The 13,001-nt window shown below is 41.6% G+C and overlaps 1 long non-coding RNA gene across 2 annotated transcripts in view; it reads right to left on the bottom strand.

The window, feature by feature from the left end:
• Nucleotides 1–671: 671 nt before the first annotated feature.
• LOC309538514 overlaps nt 672–13,001 on the bottom strand; it is a 51,570-nt gene continuing 39,240 nt past the window's right edge. Inside the window, exons 2-4 of one of the 2 annotated variants that reach the window (XR_014222258.1) lie at nt 5,829–5,982; nt 3,347–3,420; nt 672–1,050 (exon numbers count right to left, since the gene is read on the bottom strand). This is a non-coding gene — a long non-coding RNA (uncharacterized lncRNA). The remainder of the gene's footprint in view (nt 1,051–3,346; nt 3,421–5,828; nt 5,983–13,001) is intronic. The other variant, XR_014222259.1, reaches the window with a different exon arrangement.

The raw sequence follows: 13,001 nt of genomic DNA, 5'->3' as shown, positions 1-13,001 counted from the left end.
CAGGATTTAAAATTTCAAATCACTTTATAGGAAAAATCTAATGCTATCCTTCTTAGTTGTTGCCTGCCCAGCATTCAAAAGCTCTTCCCTTGTTTCATCTCTTCTGGCAGGTTCCATTCTGCCCTGATAATAATATATGATTCCCACAAATTCAAGCAGTTTACTACAATGAGCCTAGAACTGCTTGAATGTCCAAGAACTCTCTGCTAACTTAGACAATTCACTCATGTTACCTAATACATTGCACAATGTGATATAATGTAGGATTGCATTGCATAATTACAAACAAAAATGCATTCGTTACAATAAGCTGTCACAGGTGTTCCTTTCTGCAGGAAAAGTGTCCCTTCCTCTGAGAATAATCCTCAGGGAGGAAGGAACAAAAAAGGTGAAGGCAGCCCTGTTTAGGGAAGCTTTTAATATTTGATTAATTATTGTCTTTTAAAAATTTGTTGGAAGCTGCCCAGAGTGGCTGGGGAAACCCAGCCAGATGGACGGGGTATAAATAATAAATTGTTGTTGTTGTTGTTGTTGTTGTTAAATATTTTGCCAGAAGGAAAATATGTGCTATTGAACTTCTAATTCTCAATGGGGGGGGGATGTTTGCACAATTGCATCAAAAATTCCTTCTCAATCATAGACCACCAATACTTCAAAACATCCCTTGCAAGTATATTGCTTTGTAGCAGTTATTTTCTTGATCTGTTTCAGCATTTCTTGTTTTATGTTGCATTTCTGGTATGGGTGAATAGTTGAATCTGTTTCCAGACAAAATTCTGCATTTAAACAAACATTTCTAAACACATTTTCTCTTGAAATACACATTTTTAAATATTTTATGAGCCGAGAATTGTGCCAGAACATTATTGAAGTGTGAAATGCAGTGTACAATTTAATTCTGATCCACACACTTGTCTGGGAGTCCCTTCATGTTGGAAATCACAAATATCACGCTTACATAATTTCAAGTATTCTTTTGGAATCTCTGAAAGCCAGGCCAATATTTTTAATGCGCAGAAGTTTCAGTTTTCTTCTTATGTAGAATGGGCTCTGAAAGAATAATGAATGGAAGTTTAGAAGCTCCAAACATCACCATTTCATTAGTTTGCCTGGACATTTTCTAGATCCCCCCCCCCCCCAAATGCATTATTTCCTTGGCAAATCTCTCATTTCAGTGATGGATTTTAGTTGCCAGTTTTTAAAAGTGGAGACACAATTATCTATCAAAAAACTGTGATGAAAGGAACAATAAGGGTCAATTCACATGACTCTTTTTGCACATGGACAACTGTGATTTCACTAATCAGTGTGCAAAGCGAATACAAAGAATTAAGCTGTGATCCCACACTGAGTTGTTAATGCATAACTTCAGCAGAAGGAAGTGAACATATTGCTGGAAGAGAGCATTTGGGGAACTTCTGGAGTAGTTTAACATTAGCATATATGCATGGCCAAAGGCAGCCATTGTACTGTCTCCCCAGTTTGGTTCAGTGGATAGAAAATTAAACCTGGATCTGGGAAACCTGGATTCCAAAGTTCCACGTGTGCCTTGTGTGGCCTTTGGGCTAGTAAGCAAACTGGCTTTAATTTTTCAGCACGAACAAAATTAAACGACGCTATATATGTGATGAAGGGATGCGGGTGGCGCTCCACAGAACCTAGGACTTGCCAATCAGAAGGTCGGCGGTTCGAATCCCCGAGACGGGGTGAGCTCCCGTTGCTCGGTCCCTGCTCCTGCCAACCTAGCAGTTCGAAAGCACATCAAAGTGCAAGTAGATAAATAGGTACCGCTCCGGTGGGAAGGTATACGGCGTTTCCGTGCACTGCTCTGGCTCGCCAGAAGTGGCTTAGTCATGCTGGCCACATGACCTGGAAGCTATATGCCGGCTCCCCTGGCCAATAAAGCGAGATGAGCGCTGCAACCCCAGAGTCGGTCACGACTGGACCTAATGGTCAGGGGACCCTTTACCTTTACCTTTATATATGTGATAAAGAATCAAAGTTGGTGTATTTTACATTCCTGTAAGCAATTTTGCTGTAATTCTTGCTTTTCCTTCTTCAACTATTAATAAGCGGAAGCAAACATTGTTCTCTGCAGTTGAATGTAGTGCAAAAGAGAAGGAAGAGCTTTCCAAGGCTTAGGGCAAAATTAGACATGGCATTGCTCATTCCCTTGGTGCTTTTTTTCTTTAAAAAAATGTTTAGGGGTACTGTCATTTTGACTCAAGAAAATCACAATTTTATAGTTCAAATCAGGAAAAATAAATACAGTAAATGAACAAAAATCCAAAGATTCACAAAATGTTTAGGAATATGCGTACCCCTGAGTACCCCCAGAAAAAAACACTGCCCTTAGTCCTTGCATGGCTGATTTTACTTTCACTAAGTAGCCAATGTTGGGAGGCACAACTTCAGTCAGGACCATGGTGTACAGAGAGGAGGAATTTTAACCATTTGCACCCAACAGAGTTCTGACCCATATCAGTACACGCTATTTGCAGTGGGAGGGAAATGTCATTTGGAAAGCCAATGGGCAGTTCTTCCATGTCTTCCCCCTAAAATTGCTATACCAAGTCTGCCCCACTACAAGTTGCTCTGATGCAATAGAAGGCCAAAAATTAGCCTGGAGGATTCAGTAACAAATATCAGATAATCAGTTGTTTGTTGAAACATCATCAGTAATGAAGCACATCATGCTTTCCGGGTGCGGTCATCTACTAGCCTGAATACCATTTGCTAAGAACAAAGCTCTATTATTCAGTTTTGCATCCCGTGGTTCTCATAAATAGCCATTTTGGGCAGGGTTTCTAACTGCCAAACCTACACGGAGTCAGATTGTTTGTTTAAAGTAGTTGGTCCAAAAAGCTTCCTTTTTGATAGAAAAGTGCCATTGCAACTCATAAAGGAATGACATGATGGCCTTCTGTCTAAATACCAGAGATTATCTAGATTTCTTTATCTTCATTCTGTTTCTGTAAGCTGGTTAACAGATCACCTGCCTGTCTCAGAGTGTAAACTTGAACAAGTAAATGCAACATGTGACTTGGCTGCTGGCGGTCATTGACTGGCAGCACTTTCTGTGGTCTTGGAGATTGGGGAAAGTATATTCAAGACTACAGAAGTTGCTACTAAAACTAACCAATAATTGTGGCCTCCCAACTTACAATGCAGTTCTTGCTTTGACAGAATGAGTGACTTTGTTAGATTCTGCCCACAAGCAGTAATAGTGGTGCTGGCAATAATAGTAGTAAATATATAATAATTTCATTTGTGCATCGCTTCCCATGAGGAAACTGTTTATGAGTAGTTGGTGTAGTGCTCATTTGGGACATCTAGGGCTACTCACATTAGCAAGGTATTGCATAAACATCACTGGGTCCAGTTGCAGGTCAGCCCACAAGAAGCAAAGTCAGTGCAGTGCTGTCAAGAAAACAGCATACAGTTCAACAACATTTCCTGGCAGGTCTTGCCTTTATAGAGCAGTTGCCAGGACTGAATCTCCCTTCCTTCTACCTCCACTATGGTAGATGTCTCCCAAGCAGCCTCAAACTGCATCTGGGCACCTGTGCTCTCTGTTCTCTTCTACACATCAGCCTGCATGTCCTTGGAGACAAGTGGGGAGGAAAGTGTGTTGCAGTAGGAGAAGCAAACTCCTGAGATTCTTCTGCAGCCTCTTGCCCCTTCCTCCTCTTCTTCAGTATCTGAGTATAAACTGCCCCATTTCACAGGCTCTCCTTGCTCACTAAATTCTGTTGCCTCTTCAGCATCCAACAACTCCCCCTACTCTTCTTCCTCTGACCTCTCCTCACTGTCCCACCACCAATCTCCTGGCTCTGAGCCTTTCTCCTTTGGGGTTTGCTTGGCTGGTGCCTCCCACCACTCCTGGTCATCCAGCCAGTCCCTTACACTTGGGGCAAAGACTATGTTCAAGTGATGACCATTTGAGACAGCCTCGTGGTTTTCATAGAAGCCATGAAGTTGGCCCAATAGCAGCCACCACATGAACATTAAAGCGACACAGGACTACTGTTCTGGGGTTCCAACACCCAGGAAGGCACTGGGCACCAGGGTGGTCAGTGCACCAGCAGCATCCCCATTCTAGCCCAACACCAGATACAAATCCTCTAAGCCTGTCTCAAGATCAAGAAGTTTTCCAGTAGATGCAACTCCTATGGACAATGGTGACACTCCATCTGACCTTCTGGTGTGGGCTGGTGTTTCACCAAGTACCTGGGTGGGCCAAGTACCTAAGTTAGGTCAGGTCTCAGCAGCGCATGCCAGGCTTGTCCCTACATCAGTGTTCAAGTTGTTGATTAAAGGTCCATTAGGACCATTAGGTCCAGTTGCGGCGCTCATCTCGCTTTGCTGGCCGAGGGAGCCGGCGTACAGCTTCCCGGTCATGTGGCCAGCATGACTAAGCCACTTCTGGCGAACCAGAGCAGCGCACGGAAACACCGTTTACCTTCCCGCTGGAGCGGTACCTATTTATCTACTTGCACTTTGACACGCTTTCAAACTGCTAGGTTGGCAGGAGCAGGGACTGAGCAACGGGAGCTCACCCAGTCGCAGGGATTCAAACCACCGACCTTCTGATCAGCAAGTCCTAGGCTCTGTGGTTTAACCCACAGCGCCACCCACTTCCCAGTTGTTGATTAGCATGGTGTTATTGCAGACCAATCTGGCATTAGCACTGCCAGACCAGAGGGCTCAGCTGATAAACAACCAGATACTTCTGGAGGAGTGGATTAAGATGGTGGCTGTTTCACTGGTGTCGTGTCTATCTCTCATCCACCAAACAGAACTACTGTAGTGTGTAAGATCATTCAGTAAACCGTTTTAGCCATCTGTAAAACACAACACTCTAAAGAGAGCAGGAAACTTCCTCAATACTCTGTGGAACCTGGTCCTCCTTACAGTGACTGACTTAGCTGCCAAGGTTTTGCATGGGAAACTAATTACAGCCTCCTATCATAGGAGGAAGCAGCTGAGTATAATAAGTGAAGTTTTTTTTCTTCTATTTAAAGAAAAGTGATTGTCTAGTTTAACAGCCTTTTTCAGGCTGGGTCAAACATTTAAATTCTTCTTTCACTAGCAAATGTTTTGTGATACATTATGCTAATTAAGACTTCCTCCTCTACAGAAGCTTGCTCCTTGGCTGCCAATCAATTATGCAGATAGGGTGGTACATCCACTCTTGCAAATAAATGCAATATTTTGAGCCTTGTCAAAGTCTTCTACCAACAGCAGCGAAAGCCTGAATGTTCAAGATGTGGGGTGGAGTCTGAAACAGGTGGAGGGTACCAGTTTGGGGCACAATTGTATAAAATATGTGAGCCGCAATCCAACAGAGAGGTAAGCTTCCCAAGGCCACTGAAATCAAGGCTCTTGCACATGTGAGGACCAACTAAGGAGAAATGGCTTCAAAAGTTAATGGACTATGTGAAAATGGTAAAACTGAGAGCAAAAAAAAGAGACAAAGTGTTTATGGAAGAGTGGAGACCCTTTTTTGAACTATTTGAAGAACTGTTATAGTCAAATGAGAAGGCAGCAGGGATCAAATTATGAGCAGCAGAATGAAAACAATGATAAGTGAAACAGAATATAAGTGTATTAGATTAAAGTATGTCATATACCTTATACCGGAGGTATAAGGTGGGAATATAAAGATCATGAAAGTAAGGGTGGGAAGTCAATTTTTTAAGAAAAATGTTTATTGAAATATAAGTAAAACTTGTGAAAATCCATAAATTATGTCTAAGAAAAGACTCTTACACATGTGAATGTATTGTGCTAGATTTTGCCCATGCAGGAGCAATCCATGCACTTACCCCAGCTCCAGTCAACATGCATATTAGAAGCCAGTGCAACGCAGCCCCCAAATTAAGTGGAGATTTTCTTTCTAAATGGGTGGCTCTTTGGAGAGGCTGATTCCAGGAAGTCATCTCTGTTGATCCTACTCTTCTAAGGTGGCTTTTCCTCTATCTGGGTTATAAAAACAAAAGCTAGATGAGATAGAGCCTTTCCATATGGGCCAATAAATGCCAGCTAAGGTGAGCTAGCAGCAGGTTAAGACTCCCGTTTGGATTTTGCAACTCAGCAGAGCATTTTTATATCTCCCGTGGCGTTTTGATTCATTTCTAATTTACTCATTCATGCCCTTCTGTTGAAAATTATATGAATTAAAACTACTACGGAGGATATTAAAAAAACAGCTTGGCAAGGCTTCCACTCTGTAAACCCCATGGCAGCAGTGCATCATCATTACAAATGTTCCTGCAAAACTTGCCACAAGATACATGCCTAGCAGTTGAATTCAGGCTCTTTCATGTTGTGACTTAACAGTTTAATTACACTGAAGAGTTCCATACATGAAAGAAAATGCCACGTGAAGTGTACCAGGTAGGCTAGTAAAAAGAAAGAGAAAAATAATTTTGATCATAGGAATATTCACTGGCTTTGCAATGTATCTGACAGATTGAGAGAACTGAGGAATGGAAGTAACTCTCAAGGATTGTTCCACATTCAAGTAACAACAACAAAAAGAAAATCTTGCTGTAATTTATCTCTCCAGAACTAGAGGTTGAATTCGCATATAGCTTCTTCTTCCTCCTCTTTCATTTTATGTCTGTAAGATTTATGAAATCCACAGTGATTTCACCTCCGTACAGAATTCAGCACAGGGCCTGAATAATTTATGATGGATCACGGAGGAAGAATTGTGGCCCTGACCTATGATGAGCCACCAACCAGAACCAAAACAAGTGACAAGATGCCAGTGCTCGCTCTTCAGACGATAATGCATATTATTGTGTATCAAAATCTGTCAAATCAGTCATGCTTCATTTGGGAGCCCTCCTGCTCATTCTGTTGAGTGGGGTCTTAGACTTCAGCCCTCAGAGTCATCCTCCCCCAATGGCACAGAAGAAAGAGAAATCTGCACTGTTCCTATGCAATTGCTGGCACTGAACATTATTCTCAACAACGGTGCAAGAGTCAACCATTAAAATAGTGTTTCCCCAATCACATTGCAGGAGCTAATTCTGCTTAGTGCAAGACACAGGGTGCATGGTTTAAAAAAGGCAGGACCATCACTGACATTGTGTGCAGAGATGAGCAACATTCCTACACCTACATACAGAGAGAGAGAGAGAGAGAGAGAAAGAGAGCTCAATTCATGTTAGAAATTTGCTAAGTTATTTCTGATCCTAATGGTGAACATGTTTAGATTCCACTGTGGTCCGGTGATGATGCCAACAAGTATGTAATGGGGTCTGCATCCTTTGCTCAAACACACCTGCATCCCTCCTTCAATCTACCTGCAAGTACCCATCTCTTTCCCCAATCCCCTCAAATATGGACTATTGTTATAGAGTGACCCATGTGCAACCCTGGTATGTGCAACTTTCTCAAGCTGCCTAATGTGCACATCAAAGGAGGGAGCAGCCAGGTAAATGGAAAGTGGGAGTAAAGTGGCTGGCTGGCTGAGTGAGTCAGGGCAGAAGAGAGTTAAGAATCCTTGCCTGAGTTAGCTCACTGTAATAGCCACCTTCATACTGAAGGTGAGCATTATGGGATACATACTCCTAACTATGAACTTTGGTGACATTGATAATTGTGTGGGAACCTTATGTCAATCCAAGTAGTTCAGCATCTCCAGTGTGGTTGTTAAAGATGTACCCAGGATTATTAGCCACAGTTCGCCTCTAACTGTAACTAGTCGCTTACCACTAGTCACTATGGCTAGTAATGTGTAAACCCATAAAGATAATAGAGTCAAAGAATTGTAGAGTTGGAAGGGACCTCCAAGTGTCATCTAGTGCAGGAGCCATGGCTAAAGAATCCCTGACAGGTGGCCATCTAACCTCTCCAACGAAGGAGAGTCTGCCACCTTCTGAGATCATCCATTCTGCCGTCAAAAGGCTCTTTCCCCTTAGAAAGTTCTTCCTAATGTTCAGTTCAAATCTCTTTTCAAGAAAGCTTCCAATATATTGAGTCAGTCCATTTTTTGCAGCCTAGATGAGCTCCTGTTTGCACAGGAGTTGACTTCTGGGCACAAATATGCTTCACTGAATTGGGGCAACAGCCACTAAACAAAAGTCAACACTATTAAACAGAAACTGGAGCAGGAATAGACTGCTGGTTGGGGACCAATCGATTCTTCTACTACAAAAGGACACATTATATAAACACTAGAAAAGTCTTCAGTGCTACCCATGTGCACATATAAAACAAATTTACCTCTCTCTTTAACACATCACAATCACGCCTAGAACCTCTACCCATTGCTTTGGACTGGACAGTTCAAGAAGAATGGGCTTAGGTTGTTTTGCTGTTTTTAAATCATTCATTGTACATTGCTTCTCAAAATACAATGCAGCACAGTATTTTAGAAGTTACGATCCATGTGCAGCCCTTGATCTGGAAGAAGAACTGCTCTTGATCTCAGTGAGAAATATGAGCACCAGCAGGAAACTGACTAGAGGGCTGAACAGGCCTTTTCCAGCTCTAATTTCCATGATTAAAGTGTAGGATCAAAGGCACTATAAGGCTCTAAGTATAACCACATTCATAGAATGAACCAGGTTCAAGGACTAACACATTTTAGGAAGTGAGAAGGAAATGCCATTATAAATTTATTCAGATACTAGCTGCTTTCCCCAGGATTTTTTCAGTCTTTTTGTTCTTCTGACCAGGTCGCCTATGAGCTGCTGAGCTGGCAAAACAGTTTATAGGATCTGGTGAAAATACTTCTGTGATTGTGATTCATAATTCTGTAGCACAGGGAATGTGAGCTGACCAAGGCCAAAGTACCAGAGCAGAAATGTGTGTTGATTCTGCATTACAACCATTTCCAGATAAAGTGTAGGAGACCAATTTCAGGTTTGAAACTGAGAGAAAGGTTCATATATACACATGCTTTTAGAGGTGTTAAAAATTAGACATGGCTTTCTGAAATATTTCTTTAAAAAAATGATTTAACTATTTCATGCTGTTGAAGATAGAAGTAACAAAACGCAGGTTTGAAAAGTATCTTGTGGTCATGATCACAAAGAATGGCCTTCTGGAAACACATTGTAAATGCTATCAAAGATATACCAGAAGAAACAATATATTTCAAAACTGAAACTTTGTTGCTGGGACTGTTTGAACAACCTATTAAAAACGGAATACCAACTTTGGTTATTACAGCAGGGATAATTGCAAAAATAAAATAAAATAAAATAAAGATGGAAGAAACAGAACTTACTAAAAACAGGCTTTGAAATGCTTGACAGACTTTGGTAATGATAAAAAAATTCCTCACTGCAAGAGCATTGGTCCACACTAATGGGGCAGTTGGAAGCTTCTTTTGACATATTGGAATAGAACTCTAATTTATGAAGGACAACATCAGGAAATATTGAATGTTGGCATGTCAAGACAGATGTATATTGTGAGATTGGTGCTCCAACTTATGCACACTTTTCACAGCATCCACATAACATCATGAACAATAGAAATGCCAACCCATCACCCCCCCCCCACTAATTTAATCCAGATTTACCCGTTCTATAGAAAATCTGATTAAAAAACTGCTCCGAATGACCCGTTTGTGATAGCTGAGTGACATGTTTATGGTATTAAGCCCCCATCTGGAAGCACCCCAACTATTTTTATTCATATAAAATGTAACATATTTTCTGGCAAAAGTAACCACAGATGTCCTTCCTTTTTGTTTATTATTTGTTCTGTTATTTGTTGTATTTTACCAAACTAAAAATTGTTAAGGGAAAATAACTGAAATAAGTAGAGTGTTTCTAGCACACTTGTTGAATAATTTTGAGGAATAATCATGTGTGGCTCCCCTGAAGAACATTGTGAGGTTCAGGCCTATTATGTAGCACTGAAGTGGGGGGAAGGGAGCATAGGCCTTACACCAAATCAGATCATTAGTTCATGTAGTTCACTGCACTACTGGGAGTGGCTCTCCAGGACTTCCCAAGCCCTACCTGGAGACAGCAGAAATTGAACCTGGGACCTTCTGCAAGCAAAGCCATGGCCCTTCCCCAAGATGGCAACAGACAGCAGGAAACTATACTTAGCTCCTTTTGTGCGTGCCACTTCTATCCTACATACCTCTTCCCATTTCTGACCCCTGACACATCATGCAGTTGCTTTCTCCTATTTTATCCTCACAATAATCATTTGAGGTAGGTTAGGCGGGAGGCGGGGAGAGAGAGATTTATGGCTGCATTGAAATTTAAAGCCAGATTTCTCCCGTCAGTCAATCACTGAAGGCACACTGGTTCTGATAATTGCAATTTTCCCCTCTGCTTTCTATACTCCCTTAGGCTATGTACACACCACACATTTAAAGCACAAGGCATCCCCTAAATAAACCTGGGAACTGTAGTTCATTAAGGCTTCTGGGAACTGCACCTCTGAGCAGGGTAAACTATAGTTCCCCTGATTCTTTGGGGAAGATATGTGCTTTACTTGTGCTTCAAATGTATGGTGTGTATTCAGCCTTAGTATAAATGCAAGAGAATATGAAGTGGCATCCACTCACATTAGCTGAAAAGGTTCCTGTTCTCTCGTATAACTGTTGTGCAGAAGGAAGAATTGCAGCAGGTGCAGCTTTCCTTGTCTCTTTCACAAGCTGCTCTTGCCCTGCAAATCTGTGCCACCTTTGCATCCGGGTTGCTCTGCTGTCCAACTCCATGCTAAATAGTGGACCTGTGTACAGTGCAACAAGCATAGTACTTCATTGCTGGAGATAATGCAGTTGCAAACTACTGCTGCAGGCAATATGAATGCACATCTACATATAGGCGTAATTATCTACAGCCTTCTGGATTATGAAATGCTATAATTAGTCTCCCTATTAGTCTGAGCTGCTGTAATGCTGTGATTAAATCTATGAGCTGGAAATCTAGAGCTCAAACCTCGCCCTTTCTTCAGTTCACTTGTAGCTTTAGAAAGCCCCTGTGATTCAACCTCATAAGAATGTTAGATGAGCCCTGCAGGATCAGGCCAACGACCCACCTTGTTGTCACAGTGGCCAGCCAGAAGCCTATGGGAAGCCTATATAGCAAGACAGGATTGCAACAGGAACCTCCTCACTTGGGTTTTCCAGTGTTTGGTATTCTGAGGCATCCCACCTCTGGTACTGCATGCAGTATATGCAGGCATCATTGTCAGTAGCCATTTGTACTCTTATGGGCACAATAATATTGGTCTGTGTTGTACAGGTGTTGAAAGAATTGCTAAAATAATATTGGAGAGACACTGTGGGATAGTGTATAAGACTTCTGCTCTACATCTGGAATGAAAACCCAAGACAGGGATCATGGTAAGAGGTTATAGTCATTAAATGCTTACACCAAACCAAACCACACCAAATAGAAATGTGGGCAGGCATAGCCTGTGCTAGCAGAAAGTCTCAACCCTACCACTAAGGGCCAAACCACCCTAGAACAACTTCCTCACCCCAGCTGTCATGAAGGGAGGCAAAAACAATATTCCCTTAAAGATAAGCCATAGGTGTGTGGCCCGGCAGGTCCCAGGTGTCTCTCACTGCTCAGCATTCAGCAGGTGGCACTTGCCAGGCCCTGAGATCCCCAAGCTGGTTGACAATAGGAGGTGGTTCATGGCATGCCCTCCACCCAGCTATCAAAGGCAAACTCCCCCCACTCTACCCTGTTGTTCCAAATAGACCACATGCAGAAGAGTGGTTTCAAACCCTTGTTTATCACTGAAGCTCATTGGGTGATCCAAGAGAAGCCATAATTTCTCAGCTTGACCAACCTCATTGAGTTGTTGTGAAGATAAAATGGGCAAACTGTGTGTACCTTGGATGAATGGCAGGGTATTCATTTGATACATAAACCAGATAGTGAGAAGTGTTGAGCACTTTTTAGATGGACTATATCAATGCTAACTTTTTTATGACGCACCCGGTGCCAAAATACAAGCAAATATATGCATAAACCTTATGTATTTAGATGCTCATTAACTTCCCACAAAACTTGTCCACAAGCTGTACTGCATACACTCTTGGAGTTTTAGATACAAGGTGCTGATTCATATTATATTTGCATTGGATCAAAGTGCTAATTTAAGGTTTCTGTGAAATACTGTCTTGTTTTAGTGATACATTCCCTGGACTTTTGGGGTAAACCCTAGGCACACTGGCATAAACAAAATGTAAAAAGATAAATTAAATTATGAAAAAGGCAACTAAACTTCAGCTGCAACCACACCATAAAACATATAAACAGAGAACCTGAACTCTTTTTTTCTCTTTTTTTGCTTTCTTCAGTAATGCATATTAATTTGACTTGCAATCTTCCATAATTTTTCATTACTTTCAATTAAAGTATTGCTTGAGAGACAAGACATTATTGAGACTTTCTGCCACTTGACGAATTGCAGATGAATACAGATGCTAAAAAGTCAGATAACTAATTTTAAAACATAGAATCTTGAAACCAAATAGATCAGCCTGACAGAATATATGGGGGAGCTTTGACACTAAATATCAGCAGAATCAGGAAAAAATATGGGAGCTTTAGTAGGCTTTTGAATAAAGCCTACTAAAAATTATACATAAGAGTTTGCGCAGCTTTTAAAAACCATTAGAAAACAATTCTTGGGGCCAATGGAGAAAACACTGGGTGTTCATTGCTATTTACAATCTTTGAGGTTTTCTACAATCAAATGGTATTAAACTTTTAGGAAATAAAAATAAATTAGACCTGCCAGCTTTTTCACTGTATTCCTGATGTAGATATTCACTCATCCCTTCTTCTCTGGCAGGGGGTTGGGGGGATTGTCATTTTGCGGTTTGCCTCAGGTGTCAAAATGTATTGGGCTGGCCCTGCTTATTGTCCTAGTATTTTTCCAATCTCTTCCCCCCGCCCCTCACCCCCAGTCTCCACAAGTATTTTATTTCCCTTGCAGTACTATGTAAATTGCCTGGACCCTCTGCTTAAGGCAATGGAAATACACTGCTCTAAAAA

This window comes from Podarcis vaucheri (genome assembly GCF_965113315.1).
Source record: "Podarcis vaucheri genome assembly, chromosome: 8".
NCBI lineage: Eukaryota > Metazoa > Chordata > Lepidosauria > Squamata > Lacertidae > Podarcis > Podarcis vaucheri.
The sequence above is the reverse complement of the archived record's forward strand: the minus strand, read 5'-3'. Positions and strand labels throughout refer to the sequence as shown.